The sequence below is a fragment of the Pseudophryne corroboree genome, chromosome 7, assembly GCF_028390025.1.
Source record: "Pseudophryne corroboree isolate aPseCor3 chromosome 7, aPseCor3.hap2, whole genome shotgun sequence".
Taxonomy (NCBI): Eukaryota; Metazoa; Chordata; class Amphibia; order Anura; family Myobatrachidae; genus Pseudophryne; species Pseudophryne corroboree.
In genome coordinates, this window is record NC_086450.1 from 112,131,292 (window position 1) to 112,150,023 (window position 18,732).

Sequence of the window (18,732 nt, forward strand, 5' to 3'; positions counted from 1 at the left end):
CCGACACACAGCACACACACAGGGAATGCTCCGATAGAGGACAGGACCCCACTAGCCCTTTGGGGAGACCGAGGGAGAGTTTGCCAGCACACACCAGAGCGCTATATATGTATAGGGACAACCTTATAAATAAGTGTTTTTCCCTTATAGCTGCTATATATGTTTTTATATGCCAAATTAGTGCCCCCCCCCTCTCTTTTTTACCCTGTTTCTGTAGTGCAGGACTGCAGGGGAGAGTCAGGGAGACGTCCTACCAGCGGAGCTGTGAGGGAAAATGGCGCTTGTGTGCTGAGGAGATAGGCTCCGCCCCCTTCACGGCGGCCTTTCTCCCGCTTTTTATGAGGTAAAATGGCAGGGGTTAAATACATCCATATAGCCCAGGAGCTATATGTGATGTATTTTTTACCATAAATAGTGTTTTCATTGCGTCTCAGGGCGCCCCCCCCCCCCAGCGCCCTGCACCCTCAGTGACCGGAGTGTGAAGTGTGCTGAGAGCAATGGCGCACAGCTGCAGTGCTGTGCGCTACCTTTCTTGAAGACAAGATGCCTTCTGCCGCCGATTTCTGGACCTCTTCACTCTTCTGGCTCTGTAAGGGGGCCGGCGGTGCGGCTCCGGGACCCATCCATGGCTGGGCCTGTGATCGTCCCTCTGGAGCTAATGTCCAGTAGCCAAGAAGCCCAATCCACTCTGCACGCAGGTGAGTTCGCTTCTTCTCCCCTTAGTCCCTCGATGCAGTGAGCCTGTTGCCAGCAGGACTCACTGAAAATAAAAAAACCTAAGTCTATACTTTTATTCTAAGCAGCTCAGGAGAGCTACCTAGATTGCACCCTTCTCGGCCGGGCACAAAAACCAAACTGAGGCTTGGAGGAGGGTCATAGGGGGAGGAGCCAGTGCACACCACCTAGTCCTAAAGCTTTTACTTTTGTGCCCTGTCTCCTGCGGAGCCGCTAATCCCCATGGTCCTGACGGAGTCCCCAGCATCCACTTAGGACGTCAGAGAAATATTGATAGTTTTCCCTTCTGAAGCTAAATCTATTAATTTGGTTTTGTTACATGCGTAAGTACATGTGGTGCATCTGTTGGCTCCACAATTAAAAAAACCTTTTGGTTTCTTTGTTAGCCAACCTTGTTCGCACTTATCCCCTTTATTCAATGTATGAGTTTTGAGTTGACTTGGGGATAATATATTCTTTAAGGATCTATTCTTTTTGAAGATGAAGGTGGGTTTCGGTGGAAGATTATTATTCAATATTGGATCATTTAAGAGCATATGGTAATTCTGTTTAATCTTATTTTTTATTTGGTTTGATCTATTGTTAAATTTGGAGATAAATGCCAATTCATTCTTGTTATCAGATACATTTTTTGATTTAGAACAAAGATACACACACAGACACACACACATATACATACACCCCTCTACAGGTAACAGAGGCTCTTGTAGTGCCCAGCAGCACTAATAATAACTTTTACCCCCTTCCAGGCTTAAAGCCTGCTTTGTTTGCTGCCTTAAACACAGCTTAGTTATGGGGCCTCCCTGCGGGTAATTCCCCCCCCTTCTCACGTGCAGCGTCGGACCGCCATTAGAGCTGTCCGCGGTCATCTGTCATTGAAGCGCCGACTTCCCCCACTGCTCCCCCCCTTGTTTCAACGGACAGGAGTCGGGGGGCAGCGGAAATGTATACTGGGAGCGGCGAGTGCAGGGAGCCGGGGAGGTGCATGTGCGCGCCTGTGCTTGGCGCTCAAAAGCGGCGTGTGCGGCTTCTACCCACTCACCCTGCGCTGGGAGCCGGGGAGCGGCGCGTGCGCGGCCTGTTCTGGGAGCCGGGAAGCGGCGTGTTCAGGGAGCCGGAGAGCGCGGCATCATCGGAGACTGGGGAGCGGACGAAAGAGCTGGCCGCGACAGCAGGGAGAGCTGTCCGCGGTCAGCTCACCCGCTCTCTCCTGTACAGAAGCTGTTCTGAGAGGCGGGGAGCAGCGAGCGGCCCTGCGGCAGTGCCAGGGACTGCTCGCTGGCTCCCCCTGCAAGCGGCGCCGGTTTACAGTGGCAGGCAGGTGTATAAAAAACAGTTTTTGTGAAAAACAAATACAATCACAGAATGGACGGCAGCGTGAGCTGACCGTCCGGCATAGAAAGTAAATGAGCGGCGGCAGTGAGAGCTGCCTAACCGCTCAGTACCTGCACCACCCGTGGAGGCCATGACAGGGCTTCTCTGCTAAGCTCCGTCCTGCTTCCTCCTGCCATCAGCTCGGCTGATTTTGGTCAATGGCGGGGCCCTTTTCATGGGCAACGGCAGACCATCTGCTGCCTTCTGCAGCACCAACAAACCCGGACCCAAGTTTCTTGATAAACTGGGAAGGGAGCGTGGAAAAGAGAAAGAAAAAAAAAAAAACAATAAAAAATAAGATTTTACTTACCGATAAATCTATTTCTCGTAGTCCGTAGTGGATGCTGGGACTCCGTAAGGACCATGGGGAATAGCGGCTCCGCAGGAGACAGGGCACAAAATAAAAGCTTGAGATATCAGGTGGTGTGCACTGGCTCCTCCCCCTATGACCCTCCTCCAAGCCAGTTAGGATACTGTGCCCGGACGAGCGTACATAATAAGGAAGGATATTGAATCCCAGGTAAGACTCATACCAGCCACACCAATCACACCGTACAACTCGTGATCTGAACCCAGTTAACAGTATGATAAATTTAAAGGAGCCTCTGAAAAGATGGCTCAACAATAATAACCCGAATTTTTTGTAACAATAACTATATACAAGTATTGCAGACAATCCGCACTAGGGATGGGCGCCCAGCATCCACTACGGACTACGAGAAATAGATTTATCGGTAAGTAAAATCTTATTTTCTCTAACGTCCTAAGTGGATGCTGGGACTCCGTAAGGACCATGGGGATTATACCAAAGCTCCCAAACGGGCGGGAGAGTGCGGATGACTCTGCAGCACCGAATGAGAGAACTCCAGGTCCTCCTCAGCCAGGGTATCAAATTTGTAGAATTTAGCAAACGTGTTTGCCCCTGACCAAGTAGCTGCTCGGCAAAGTTGTAAAGCCGAGACCCCTCGGGCAGCCGCCCAAGATGAGCCCACTTTCCTTGTGGAATGGGCTTTTACTGATTTTGGCTGTGGCAATCCTGCCACGGAATGTGCAAGCTGAATTGTACTACAAATCCAACGAGCAATCGTCTGCTTTGAAGCAGGAGCACCCAGCTTGTTGGGTGCATACAGGATAAACAGCGAGTCAGTTTTCCTGACTCCAGCCGTCCTGGAAACATACATTTTCAAGGCCCTGACAACGTCCAGCAACTTAGAGTCCTCTAAGTCCCTAGTAGCCGCAGGTACCACAATAGGTTGGTTCATGTGAAATGCAGAAACCACCTTAGGTAGAAATTGAGGACGAGTCCTCAATTCCGCCCTGTCAGAATGAAAATTTAGGTAAGGGCTTTTACATGATAAAGCCGCCAATTCTGACACACGCCTAGCTGAAGCCAAGGCCAACAGCATCGACACCTTCCACGTGAGATATTTTAAATCTACCGTAGACAATGGTTCAAACCAGTGTGATTTTAGAAATCTCAATACAACATTGAGATCCCAAGGTGCCACTGGAGGCACAAAAGGAGGCTGTATGTGCAGCACCCCTTTCACAAATGTCTGAACTTCAGGTACTGAAGCCAGTTCTTTCTGGAAGAATATCGACAGGGCCGAAATTTGAACCTTAATGGACCCTAATTTTAGGCCCATAGACAGTCCTGTTTGCAGGAAATGCAAGAAACGACCCAGTTGAAATTCCTGTGTAGGGGCCTTCTTCTTGGCCTCACACCACGCAACATATTTACGCCAAATGCGGTGATAATGTTTTGCGGTTACTTCCTTTCTGGCTTTTACCAGAGTAGGGATGACTTCTTCTGGAATGCCCTTGTCCTTCAGGATCCGGCGTTCAACCGCCATGCCGTCAAACGCAGCCGCGGTAAGTCTTGGAACAGACAAGGCCCCTGCAGTAGCAGGTCCTGTCTTAGAGGTAGAGGCCACGGTTCGTCCGTGAGCATCTCTTGAAGTTCCGGGTACCAAGACCTTCTTGGCCAATCCGGAACCACGAGTATAGTTCTTACTCCTCTCCTTCTTATGATTCTCAATACTTTCGGTATGAGGGGCAGAGGAGGGAATACATACACTGACTGGTACACCCACGGCGTTACCAGAGCGTCCACTGCTATTGCCTGAGGGTCCCTTGACCTGGCGCAATATCTGTCCAGTTTTTTGTTTAGACGTGACGCCATCATGTCCACCTTTGGTCTTTCCCAACGGTTTACAATTTGGTGGAAGACTTCTGGGTGAAGTCCCCACTCTCCCGGGTGAAGGTCGTGTCTGCTGAGGAAGTCTGCTTCCCAGTTGTCCACTCCCGGAATGAACACTGCTGACAGTGCTATCACATGATTTTCCGCCCAGCGAAGAATCCTTGCAGTTTCTGCCATTGCCCTCCTGCTTCTCGTGCCGCCCTGTCTGTTTATGTGGGCGACTGACGTGATGTTGTCCGACTGGATCAACACCGCCTGACCCTGAAGCAGAGGTTTTGCTTGAATTAAGGCATTGTAAATGGCCCTTAGTTCTAGAATGTTTATATGAAGAGATGTTTCCATGCTTGACCACAAGCCCTGGAAATTCCTTCCCTGTGTGACTGCTCCCCAGCCTCTCAGGCTGGCATCCGTGGTTACCAGGATCCAATCCTGAATGCCAAATCTGCGGCCCTCTAGTAGATGAGCCCTCTGAAGCCACCACAGGAGAGACACCCTTGTCCTTGGCGACAGGGTTATCCGTTGATGCATCTGAAGATGCGATCCAGACCATTTTCCCAGTAGATCCCACTGAAAAGTTCTTGCATGGAATCTTCCGAATGGAATCGCTTCGTAAGAAGCCACCATTTTTCCCAGGACCCTTGTGCACTGATGCACTGAGACCTGTCCTGGTTTTAGGAGGTTCCTGACTAGCTCGGATAACTCCCTGGCCTTCTCCTCCGGGAGAAACACCTTCTTCTGGACTGTGTCCAGAATCATTCCTAAGAACAGTAGACGTGTCGTTGGAATCAGCTGCGATTTTGGAATATTTAGAATCCATCCGTGCCGACTTAGCACTACCTGAGATAGTGCCACTCCGACTTCTAACTGTTCCTTGGTTCTTGCCCTTATCAGGAGATCGTCCAAGTAAGGGATAATTAAGATGCCTTTTCTTCGTAGAAGAATCATCATTTCGGCCATTACCTTGGTAAAGACCCGAGGCGCCGTGGACAATCCAAACGGCAGCGTCTGAAACTGATAATGACAGTTTTGTACTACAAACCTGAGGTACCCTTGGTGAGAAGGATATATTGGGACGTGGAGATAAGCATCCTTGATGTCCAGCGACACCATATAGTCCCCCTCTTCCAGGTTCGCTATCACCGCTCTGAGTGACTCCATCTTGAATTTGAACCTTTTTATGTAAGTGTTCAAAGATTTTAGATTTAATATTGGTCTCACCGAGCCGTCCGGCTTCGGTACCACAAATAGTGTGGAATAATACCCCTTCCCCTGTTGTAAGAGGGGTACCTTGATTATCACCTGCTTGGAGTACAGCTTGTGAATGGCTTCCAGAACTGTCTCCCTGTCGGAGGGAGACTTTGGTAAAGCAGACTTCAGGAACCGATGAGGAGGAAACGCCTCGAATTCCAGTTTGTACCCCTGTGATACTACCTGTAGAATCCAGGGATCCACTTGCGAGTGAGCCCACTGCGCGTTGAAATACTTGAGACGGGCCCCCACCGTGTCTGAGTCTGCTTGTAAAGCCCCAGCGTCATGCTGAAGACTTGGCAGAAGCAGGGGAGGGCTTCTGCTCCTGGGAAGCGGCTGCATGGTGCTGCCTTTTTCCTCTTCCTCTGCCCTTGGGCAGAAAAGAGTGACCTTTTGCTCGCTTGTACTTATGGGAACGAAAGGACTGAGTTTGAAAAGACTGTCTTTTTCTGTTGATGTGAAGTAACCTGGGGTAAAAAGGTGGATTTTCCAGCCGTTGCCGTGGCCACCAGGTCTGTTAGACCAGCCCCAAATAACTCCTCCCCCTTATACGGCAATACTTCCATGTGCCGTTTGGAATCTGCGTCCCCTGACCACTGTCTGGTCCATAATGCTCTTCTGGCAGAGATGGACATTGCGCTTACTCTTGATGCCAGGGTACAAATATCCCTCTGCGCATCACGCATATATAGCAATGCATCCTTTAAATGTTCTATAGTTAACAGAATATTGTCCCTATCCAGGGTATCAATATTCTCAGTCAGGGAATCCGCCCATGCGACTCCAGCACTGCACATCCAGGCTGATGCGATTGCTGGTCGCAGTATAACACCAGTATGTGTGTATATACTTTTCAGGATATTTTCCAGCCTCCTATCAGCTGGTTCTTTGAGGGTGGCCGTATCAGGGGACGGTAACGCTACTTGTTTAGATAAACGTGTGAGCGCCTTATCTACCCTAGGGGGTGTTTCCCACCGTGCCCTAACCTCTGGCGGGAAAGGGTATAGTGCTAATAACTTATTAAAAATTAGCTGTTTTTTTTATCGGGGGAAACCCACGCTTTATCACACACCTCATTTATTTCCTCAGACTCAGGAAAAACTATTGGCAGTTTTTTCACACCCCACATAATACCCGCCTTTGAGGTATTTGTAGTGTCAGAGAGGTTCAATGCCTCTTTCATTGCCGTGATCATGTAACGTGTGGCCCTACTGGACATTACGTTTGTCTCGTCACCGTCGACACTAGATTCAGTATCTGGATCCGTGTCGACCCACTGAGGTAGCGGCCGTTTTAGGGCCCCTGAGGGTGTCTGAGACGCCTGAACAGGCACTAATTGATTTGCCGGCTTTCTCATGTCGTCAACAGTTTTTTGTAAATTGCTGACATTATCACTTAATTGCTTAAACACAATCATCCAGTCAGGTGTCGACTCCCTAGGGGGTGACATCACTAACACAGGCAACTGCTCCGCCTCCACCTCATTTTCCTCCTCATACATGTCGACACACGCGTACCGACACAGCACACACACCGGGAATGCTCTGATAGAGGACAGGACCTCACTTAGCCCTTTGGAGAGACAGAGGGAGAGTCTGCCAGCACACACCCAGCGCTATATATATACAGGGATAACCTTATATAAGTGTTAATCCCTTATAGCTGCTGTTAATCTAGTTATTTGCTGCCAAAATGCCCCCCCTTCTCTTTTTTACCCTGAATCAGATGCAGTACTGCAGGGGAGAATCAGGGAGCCGTCCTTCCAGCGGAGCTGTGAGGGAATAATGGCGCCAGTGTGCTGAGGAGATAGGCCCCGCCCCTTCACGACGTCCTTAACTCCCGCTTTTTTGTGTAAAATGGCAGGGGAAAAAATACATCCATATAGCCCTGGAGCTATATGTGATGTATTCCTTTTGCCAGCTAAGGTATATGTGTGTTATATTGCGTCTCAGGGCGCTCCCCCCCAGCGCCCTGCACCCTCAGTGACCGGAGTGTGAAGTGTGCTGAGAGCAATGGCGCACAGCTGCGGTGCTGTGCGCTACCTTAGTCTTGAAGACAGGATGTCTTCTGCCGCCGCTTTCACCGGACCTTCGTCTCTTCTGGCTCTGTAAGGGGGACGGCGGCGCGGCTCCGGTGACCCATCCAGGCTGAACCTGTGATCGTCCCTCTGGAGCTAACGTCCAGTAGCCTAAGAAGCCCAATCCACTCTGCACTCAGGTGAGTTCGCTTCTTCTCCCCTTAGTCCCACGATGCAGTGAGCCTGTTGTCAGCAGGACTCACTGAAAATAAAAAAACCTAACTAAACTTTTATTCTAAGCAGCTCTGGAGAGCTACCTAGTTTGCACCCTTCTCGGCCGGGCACAAAAATCTAACTGGCTTGGAGGAGGGTCATAGGGGGAGGAGCCAGTGCACACCACCTGATATCTCAAGCTTTTATTTTGTGCCCTGTCTCCTGCGGAGCCGCTATTCCCCATGGTCCTTACGGAGTCCCAGCATCCACTTAGGACGTTAGAGAAAAAAAAGTGAAGTTTTCTGTGGAACTCTCGTCCACTAGTACCTTCCCGACTGGAGGCACAGAAAAATACTGAAGGGTTTCTGGGAGTATGGAGGGGATGGCCAGTTACTAATTTAAATATTTAAATATGTGCCATTCCCGGCTACGCCCCGTCCATATCCCAAGAGTACTCCAGTGACCCCTAGTGGATGAAAAAGAAATCTTCAAAGCTGTAGGCTGTGAACGAAGGTTTGCATCATTTAAAACAACCCATTTTAATTCCAGTTTGTGAGGCAACAAAAACATGACAAATGCAAACAGGGTGAAAACTTTAGCAAGGCACCGTACATAGTTACAGATCATTATCCATCTATCTCTCTATATATCTCTCTATATATCTATATCTCCTATATATTAGCCCAAATCTGACTCTGTGCCTGGCCGTAACGCTGGGCGGAGTCACAGCGGAGAGCGGAGTCACAGAGTCCGCCCACCACATGTGCAGCAAGTCCCTGCTCCTGCTGCCTGTCCATCTCACCCCTCCGTCTCCGACTCCCCGGCCACAGCGCCGGGGGAACAACACATCTAGCACATCTAGCTGTCAGCTCTCCTGCTGTGACAGGAGCAGAGTGCTGCAGTGACATCTCCTGCAGCACTCGCCTCCTGTCACAGAGAGCCGGCACACACACTCCAGTCTCCGGGGGCTGCCAGCATCTACAGGCAAGCTGGAAACACCCCCGGAGCGAGAGAGAACATACCCGCGAGGCCACGCCCCTTTCACAGCAGGCCACGCCCCCTTTTCGACCGCGGGGTGGTGGTGCGAGATGTATGTAACAGTAACACTGACCCGGTGACGCCTCTGGACACTACTGTTTACCAACCTGCAGCAGCCGCCCACAGCCTCAACGGTGAGCCCCTCCGGCCATCCTACCCACTGATTCTATGTGTGGGCGCCACTTTACACATGTCTCCCCTTCTGCTGCACTCCCCCCCTCCACTACTCCCCCCCCCCCCCCTCCTCTCTTCATCAGCTTCCTCACTGGGGACCCTCCCTACCGCCCCGCGTCTCTCTATCCCCTCCCTACCGCCCTGCGTCTCTCTATCCCCTCCCTACCGCCCCGCGTCTCTCTATCCCCTCCCTACCGCCCCGCGTCTCTCTATCGCCTCCCTACCGCCCAGCGTCTCTGTATCGCCTCCCTACCGCCCCGCGTCTCTATCGCCTCCCTACCGCCCCGCGTCTCTGTATCGCCTCCCTACCGCCCCGCGTCTCTGTATCGCCTCCCTACCGCCCAGCGTCTCTATCCCCTCCCTACCGCCCCGAGTCTCTGTATCACCTCCCTACCGCCCCGCGTCTCTCTATCCCCTCCCTACCGCCCTGCGTCTCTCTATCCCCTCCCTACCGCCCCGCGTCTCTCTATCCCCTCCCTGCCGCCCAGCGTCTCTCTATCCCCTCCCTGCCGCCCCGCGTCTCTTTCCCCTCCCTACCGCCTCCCTACCGCTACTCCCCCCCCCCCCTCTCTTCATCAGCTTCCTCACTGGGGACCCTCCCTACCGCCCCGCGTCTCTGTATCGCCTCCCTACCGCCCGCGTCTCTCTATCCCCTCCCTACCGCCCCGCGTCTCTCTATCCCCTCCCTACCGCCCCGCGTCTCTCTATCCCCTCCCTACCGCCCCTCGTCTCTCTATCCCCTCCCTACTGCCCCGCGTCTCTCTATCCCCTCCCTACCTCCCGCGTCTCTTTCCCCTCCCTACCACCCCGCGTCTCTCTATCCCCTCTCTGCCGCCCAGCGTCTCTCTATCCCCTGCGAGATGTATGTAACAGTAACACTGACCCGGTGACGCCTCTGGACACTGTTTACCAACCTGCAGCAGCCGCCCACAGCCTCAACGGTGAGTCCCTCCGGCCATCCTACCCACTGATTCTATGTGTGGGCGCCACTTTACACATGTCTCACCTTCTGCTGCACCCCCCCCCCCCATCCTCTTCATCAGCTTCCTCACTGGGGACCCTCCCTACCGCCCTGCGTCTCTCTATCCCCTCCGTACCGCCCCGCGTCTCTCTATCCCCTCCCTACCGCCCCGTGTCTCTCTATCCCCTCCCTACCGCCCCGCGTCTCTGTATCCCCTTCCCTGCCGCCCCGCGTCTCTGTATCACCTCCCTGCCGCCCCACCTCCCTCTATCCCCTCCCTACCGCCCCGCATCTTTCCCCTCCCTACAGCCCCGCGTTTCTTTCCCCTCCCTACAGCCCCGCGTCTCTCTATCCCCTCCCTGCCGCCCCGCGTCTTTCCCCTCCTTGCCGTCCCGCGTCTCTGTATCCCCTCCCTACCGACCCACGTCTATCTTTCCCCTCCCTCTCCGCGTCTCTCTATCCCCTCCCTACCGCCCCGAGTCTCTTTCCCCTCCCTACCGCCCCGCCTCTTTCCCCTCCTTACCGCCCGCCTCTTTCCCCTCCCTACCGCCCCACATCTTTCCCCTCCCTACCGCCCCGCATCTCTCTATCCCCTCCCTACAGGCCCGCGTCTCTCTATCCCCTCCCTGCCGCCCCGCGTCTCTTTCCCCTCCTTGCCGTCCCGCGTCTGTATCCCCTCCCTACCGCCCCACGTCTCTTTCCCCTCCCTGCCTCACCGCATCTCTATCCCCTCCCTACAGGCCCGCGTCTCTCTATCCCCTCCCTGCCGCCCCGCGTCTCTTTCCCCTCCTTGCCGTCCCGCGTCTGTATCCCCTCCCTACCGCCCCACGTCTCTTTCCCCTCCCTGCCTCCCCGCATCTCTATCCCCTCCCTACCGCCCCGAGTCTCTTTCCCCTCCCTACTGCCCCACCTCTTTCCCCTCCCTACCGCCCCACGTCTTTCCCCTCCCTACCGCCCCGCATCTCTCTATCCCCTCCCTACAGGCCCGCGTCTGTCCGCTCCCTACCGCCCCGCGTCTCTGTATCCCCTCCCTACCGCCACGCCGCTCTATCCCCTCACTACCGCCACGCCTCTCTATCCCCTCCCTACCGCCACGCCTCTCTATCCCCTCCCTACCGCCACGCCTCTCTGTATCCCCTCCCTACCGCCCGCGTCTCTGTATCCCCTCCCTACCGCCCGCGTCTCTGTATCCCCTCCCTATCGCCCTGCATCTCTGTATCCCCTCCCTACCCCCCTGTGTCCCATACAGGGTCCATACCACCGGCTCCTTGATACCTCCCTGACAAACCCTCACCAGGAGGACAGGAGCCATAACCCCCTGTGGTGCCCCCCGTAGTTACCGGTATATCGGTGATGCTCCGCTCTGCCCATCCCTCACACAGCAAGCGCAGGGCGCAAGCCCAGCACAGAACACATGACCACGCTGCCCATGCCCATTGGACCTGGGAGCAGCACCAGCCTGCGTACCCTCTTCCTACTGCACCTGAGGGGGCCGCGCATATAGCGCATGCACAAGGGACTGGTGCACCTGCGGCCGCATGGAGACCTTGCTTGCGCAACATGTCCGCGTTGCTACACCTGAAGGATCAGACGGTGTAGAGAGAGGACACAGCTGCCACTGTTCCTCATTGCACCAGCGATCCCCTCTGTGTCTAATAACACCATATACCTCTTCATGCGGGTATGTCTATACCACATACATCCTTGTCCTATATATTGTTACACATACAATCACATAGTTATTGGTCCCACACCACCCCTCCACCCGCATCATCTACATACTCCCTGCCTCATCCGTGGTTCCCCCGCACCCGCTACATTCTGTACATCGTGCCCTGCAGGCGCTGTTCACGCCGTCGCAAGGGGCTATGCCCCCTTCACCATCGGAAGCCCTTTCGTCGTGCAATATTTAACCAGTAACAAACCTAGGAATGCAGGTAATACTCATACAAATATTGAACCCCAGCAAGGCGTGCAGGGGTTAAGGGGGCGTAGCCCCTTTCGACGGTGTGAAGAGCACCCGTAGGGCGCGATGAAGCGCCTAGTATCTATTATCTAGCCCTTTGGAACAGTGGTCCTGATTTAGGATTTACTATTTACCTCCCACTTGGGGAATGCAGTATATGTACTTAACCACAATTACTTATTTGGTAGCCTGCAGTGAACTATTATGTTAAATTATTGCTTATTATCGTCCATTATCATTATTGTCCATCACTGCTCACTATCACCTTCTACAGTTGATCCCAGCGGGTATGGTGGTTGTGCATGCTCCATTTTTTCAGATCCTGTTGGCATTGCTCCCCACTTTAGATCCACCATCATGAACCCTGTGCTGCACAGCTTTTTGCTTCATTCAGCACAGGTCTCTGATGTTACCCCATGTTCCTGTCATCGCAGGTTTTTAACACATACTGTCCCTACTTCATGTCCTCATGCCTGTAGTCCTAAACGGTGCTTTTAGTTTCCCTGCACTCTTCTTGTTTCCTTCACAGCCGCACGTACGTTGGTGCATTTTCCTCCCGGCGTTGCTTAGCAACGTGCCGGCCCTGACACTGCATTGACGCGTCCACACGTCATCACTCAGCGCCTCCAGCGTGACACGAAGCGGCGGTACGCACTCGGTTTGGCGGGTCTCTCTCTTCATAAGGTGAGTTACTCTACACACACACTTACTCTCACATCTTGACAAAGGGGTTTGAACCCCCGAAACGTTGATGGTTCTTCATTGATGTCTCAATTATAACTTACTCTTTAACAAGACCCCGAGTGCCGCTGCTTTTTTTCTCCTAGATAGATAGAGATAGATAGATAGATAGATAGATATAGATATATATATATATCTATATCTATCTATCTATCTATATCTAAATCTCTCTCTCTATATATATCTATATATATCTATCTCTATACAGGTTGTGGGTACGGTCTGGTTCTGTAAGTAGATTCCATCGGCGAATAGTGTTACCTCCCATCTTAACGGGAAAATCGCAGTGTGGATGGGGTTTCCTGACTCTTTCACGATTAGGGCAAAGGCCTCCACATTTATGGGTCATATCTCTCAACTGCTTACAGGCAAAGGATACTCAGGTCTCAGCCACCTGGCTTCTCTTAGAACAGTTATTCCTGGAGGTTGGTGCAAAGGGTCATGGACCTTTGAGCACTAATTCAGACTCCAAGCCTTCAGCTATTTTGTTTTGTTTCCAATATAGGATAAACTTATCAGGAACACCAAGCAGTAAGTATACGGACCTGTGTTAAGATCCCAGTCTCTTCTGGAACTGAGGGTTTACAGCTGCAAGAAAAAGTATGTGAACCCTTTGGAATTTCCTGGATTTGTGCATAAATTGGTCATAAAATGTGTTCTGATCTTCATCAGTCACAACAATAGACGAACAATCTGCTGACACTAATACCACACAATTATATGTTCTCATGTTTTTATTGAACACACCATGTAAGCATTCACAGTGCAGGGTGGACAAAGTATGTGAACCCCTAGGCTAATGACTTCTCCAAGAGCTAATTTGAGTCAGGAGTCAGCCAACCTAGAGTCCAATTAATGAGATGAGATTGGAGGTCTTGGTTAAAAGCTGCCCTGCCCTATAAAAAACACACCAGTTTTACGTTTGCAATTCTCAAGAAGCATTGCCTGATGTGAACCATGCCTCGCAGAAAAGAGCTCTCAGAAGACCTACGATTAAGAATTGTTGACTTGCATAAAGCTGGAAAGGGTTACAAAAGTATCTCTAAAAGCCTTGATGTTCATCAGTCCACGGTAAGACAAACTGGAGAAAGTTCAGCACTGTTGCTACTCTCCCTAGGAGTGGGCGTCCTGTAAAGATGACTGCAAGAGTACAGCGCAGAATGCTCAATGAGGTGAAGAAGAATCCTAAAGTGTCAGCTAAAGACTTACAGAAATCTCTGGCACATGCTAACATCTGTTGACGAATCCACCATACGTAAAACACTGAACAAGAATGTAATTCATGGGAGGATACCACAGAGGAAGCCACTGCTGTCCAAAACCCCCCATTGCTGAACCTTTGAAGTTTGCAAAAGAGTACCTGAATGTTCCACAGCACTACTGCAAAATATTCTGTGGACAGATGAAACCAAAGTTGAGTTGTTTGGAAGGAGCACACAACACTGTGTGGAGAGAAAAAAAAAAAGCACAGCACACCAACATCAAAACCTCATCCCAACTGTGAAGTATGGTGCAGAGGGCATCATGGTTTGGGTTGCTTTGCTGCCTCAGGGCCTGGACAGATTGCCATCATCGACTGAAAAATGAATTCCCAAGTTTATCAAGACATTTTGCAGTAGTACTTAAGGCCATCTGTCCACCAATTGAAGCTCAACAGAAGGTGGGTGATGCAACAGGACAACGACCCAAAGCACATTAGTAGAACAGAATGGCTTCAACAGAAGAAAATACGCGTTCTGGAGTGGCACAGTCAGTCTCGACCTCAACCCAATTGAGATGCTGTGGCATGACCTCATGAGAGCGATTCACACCAGACAACCCAAGAATATTGCTGAACTGAAACCGTTTTGTAAAGAGGAATGGACCAAAATTCCCCTGACCATTGTGCAGGTCTGATATGCAACTATAGGAAACGTTTGGTTGAGGTTATTGCTGCCAAAGGAGGGTCAACCAGTTATTAAATCCAAGGGTTCACATACTTTGTCCACACTGCACTGTGAATAAAAACATGAGAACATAGAATTGTTTGTGTGGTATTAAGTTTTAGCAGACTGTCTATTGTTGATACTTAGGTGAAGATCAGAACACATTTTATGACCAATTTATGAACAAATCCAGGAAATTCCAAAGGGTTCACATACTTTTTCTTGCAACTGTATATCCCAGTTTGGACTTGGTGTAGGGGGATTTCCTAAATGTCTTTGGATTTCTCCTCATTCCCTTCTGACAGATTCTTCAGAAACTTGGGTTTGTAGTCCTCTGGTAATATTCCAGCTTTTAATACGTTTTCTCCTTGACGCCCTATGGCTCAGGGGGCGTTATTCGTGGTTACAGGAGCTGCTCATCTGTGTGCTCCAGTTATAGGCTTTATCTCTTAGCTGGATGACCTTTTACTCTAGGCCAGAGGTTCCTAAACGCGGTCCTCAAGGCACCCCAACAGTCCAGGTTTTAGGTATATCCATGGCTCAAGCACAGATGGTTAAATCAAATTGACCAAGGTGCTAAATAGGTCACCTGTGGCCAAGCATGGATACATTTAAAACCAGGACCATTGGGGTGCCTTGAGGATCGTGTTTGGGAACATCTGCTCTAGGCATATTCAGGAGAGAGATTTGATTAATGCTTCACACACAGTATATATGAAGGACGCTTTTCTCGAGTCTCAGTACATACAGAGACTTTAGTCTGAACGCATAGTCTCTGTTGGATGCTCTCCTTGAGCGTAAGGGTTTCTCTTTGCTGGGTCCTCTGCTCAGTGTTATCTCCTTCTGCGAGAATTGGTTGGCCTTAAATAGGACTTTCCCATAGAGTCTTTCCCATTTTCTTATGGGGTCTCCTTTTCAAAGGGACTGGATTTTTCTCAACTACAAGCTGATCTCTCCAGACTAGTGCAGGTATCCCCTTAGGATTCTGCACTGCCCATAGATGTCCTGGAACTAGGACTACTTGAACGGCATTGGGTCATATCGCTTCTCCGTTTGAGAATAAGTCAATTCAGTCTGGTCAGACTGCATCCCTACGGTTTACTCTTGGGAGTAGGAATACACAGATTCTGCTTTACTCTTCTACTGTAGCATACTTATCCAATGAGTCAACGGAGTCCTTGTCTGCTCTGTGGTCTTGCCAGTTACCTTTGGGGCCAACTGACCTCTCTGCTCCTTCCCCGTTTACTCATACCGGGTAAAACAAAAGACTGTTTCGTTCTCATGTGTAGTATAGTCTCGCAGGGCCGAGTTTTCTCGCGGGCGACCCTGGTTTGTTGCCTCTGCATTCGGGCACCTTCGTTTGATAGTTGGCTGTTCAAGGTGTGGTTATTGAATGTGGGGACCTCTGGTGGCGCAGCATGTTAAGTCCCTCAATTACGCAACATTCTAGTATACTTTCCTAGGACGGATATATGGCATTCCGTGGTGGTTACTCTACTGTATCTGGATGCATGACGCCTTAAGTGCAGCCATTCCTATACTGGAGGATGGCATAGGTTGCCTGGGGTGCATACACCTGGTGGTTGGTAGCACCTTTTCCGTTCCAGATTTGTTACCAACATGTCTCTTAATGCACTTCTTTAGGGTGAAGACTCGCTTGTCGGTCTTCTCTATAACTAGTACTGTCGGACAATCAGCTGTTAGCTCCACCCGTTTCTTGACCTTCAAGTTCTGACTTACTCTTACGGCCCTCAATAGTTTTTGCAGTATTGCAAAAAATTTTAGCTAGCCTCTGCAGTCTCACGGCTTTTCAGGGCACGATTGTGGCTTCAGTCTTTCCATACCATGTTGATTTCCCCTTTGTTTGATCACTGCCTGGCCAGCCTCGACATGATACCTAGCTCACTGGCTGGGCTCTTGGCGCAATACAGGTATTCCAGTTATTGGTGCAATATCTGTATCCCAGTTATCTTGGTGGGTCTCTGTATTGGCTGCCTCGAGGTAGTACTGCATCTTCGGTTGCCTGACCTCCTTTTGTCAAGCTCAACAGTTCTCTCGGTTATGACCTTGAGTCTCAGCTTGACTGCAGTTTTCCAGAACTCTCAGAGCTCTCCTGCCCGTTTGGGAAGTTCTGGGACGTCCCCATGGTACTGAACTCCAGCGTCCCCTATGGATGATAGAGAAAACAGGATTTTTGTACTTATTGAAATCTTTCTCTCAGTCCACAGGGGACGCTGGACGCCCACCCTGCGCTGCTCTCTTCTGGCGGTGTGGTTTTATCCCTGGTTGTCCCAGTGGTTCCAGGTGGCTGGGTGTCCTTTGTACCTAGTTGCATGGTTTCGTTGCGTTACTGTTCTTTTGTATTTTTCTTTGGTTTTCATGCAAGTGTAAATAGCTCTCTGTATGGTGTCTACTTTCAGTGTAACAGGTCTGGATTCTTATCCTGAGTGTGACTGCTATGACCGGTGTGATTTCAAATACAAAATTGTGTTTTTCAGCGAGTTTCTGGGGTTCTTGTTTTACAGGGATCTCTCCTTATGGCCATCTTGTTTACCACCTCCTCTGTTGGTCGTGTTGCAGTCTCTCCTCAGACACAGTTTCTTAACTGGTCTGGGGAGGGGTAAAGGCCAGACATTAAAATATTTAAAGTGCCGGCTCGCCTGATCACCCTATCTATACCCCATGGTACTAGACTCCAGCGTCACCTATGGACTCGGAGAAAGGGTATTATTGGTAAGTACCAAAATTCTATTTTCACTTTTGCACAAGTCCACTGGAGTAAAAGTGTACACTGAAGCAGAGCGATGTGGCACCTGGTAACGCCCATCAGGCTTCTTCCATGTCTCCCCCCTAAGTTGCCGATAAGTAGGAAATACATGGCAACTGGTCTGCTTTGAGGTCAGTTTGTGTAAAGAAACCAATGGATCTGCATGTTCTACCGGGTCTGCAAAGTCTAAAGCTTGGCAGATAATCAAATACTCCACGCCTGGTCTACAAGGAGATACACACTCTCCCCAAACTTCATACTCCTACTCTAGAAAGAGTTCTAAATTGGGCTGTCCCTGTAAGGCCATGCCTAAAATGCTCTGGCACTTGTGGAAGCCACTAGCTAACGTGTCCTCAGTCTGTCCAGCATAGAAGGCATTAAGGCTATATTCTCATGCATGGACACAACCCAGGTCTGTTCTAAGTCAATCAACTGTGAGAACTTTTGTGAGATAGTGGGGCTGGAGGGTGGTTAGAAGAGGGTGGAGTAGGCAACGGTGTAGGGGATATTGAGGTGCAGACAAGGTTAAGGCAGAACTTTGTTGATTCCCCCCAATAGGGTCGGTGATTGGACATAACATGACGCAAACCAAGGCAGGTTCCAACATCTTCAGATGTGTTACCCCCTAATGCATGCAAACGCATCCTCCTTATACACAATAGCACTAAGAGGCTAGCTCTGCCATTGATTGTACTTGGATCATTACCAACAGCAGAGGCCAGATGCTCTGTAAAGGTCTCTCGCTGACTGATCCTAATTAACGCAAGCTTAGGACCGTGGCAAGCCTCTTCTTAGGCATAGTGAGAAAGTGCAACACTGTGGTTCCAGCCACGGCTCCCAATCGTTGGCTCAGCAGTGGCTAGCTGCAGACACCCTGGAGCACACAACATAAGAAGAAAAAAAAAAGGGGGGGATTTTAATTACCTACCGGTAAATCCTTTTCTCGTAGTATGTAGAGGATGCTGGGGTCCACATTAGTACCATGGGGTTTAGACGGGTCCACTAAGCCACTGGCACTAAGAGTTTGAGAGTGTGGGCTGGCTTCTCCCTCTAGGCCCCTCCTACCAGACTCAGTATAGAAACTGTGCCTGAGGAGACAGACAACTTCGAGAAGGAATTTACAGATAGTGGTGAGATTCAAAAAAGACCAGTTAACCCCAGCACCGGCAAGCAGAGATCGTAGGGAAAGACATGGCATCAAAAGCACTCTTGCCTGCCCCTTTCAGCAGAGTTCTCCTATAGAACTCTGAAAGTAATAAGAAAAATAACACTTACAAAACTGCTTCTGGCAGCTAGCAAAGTTGGTACTCACTCCAAGGAAAATCATTAAATTGTCCAATTGTCTGAGAGGTGGTGTAGAGAGGAAAGGATTT

The 18,732-nt window shown here is 50.5% G+C and overlaps 1 protein-coding gene across 4 annotated transcripts in view; it reads right to left on the reverse strand.

Annotated features, from left to right (window-relative positions):
* Positions 1 to 18,732, reverse strand: part of RIF1 (replication timing regulatory factor 1) — a 338,147-nt gene that overhangs the window by 65,569 nt on the left and 253,846 nt on the right. The gene's annotated exons all lie outside the window — the stretch shown is intronic.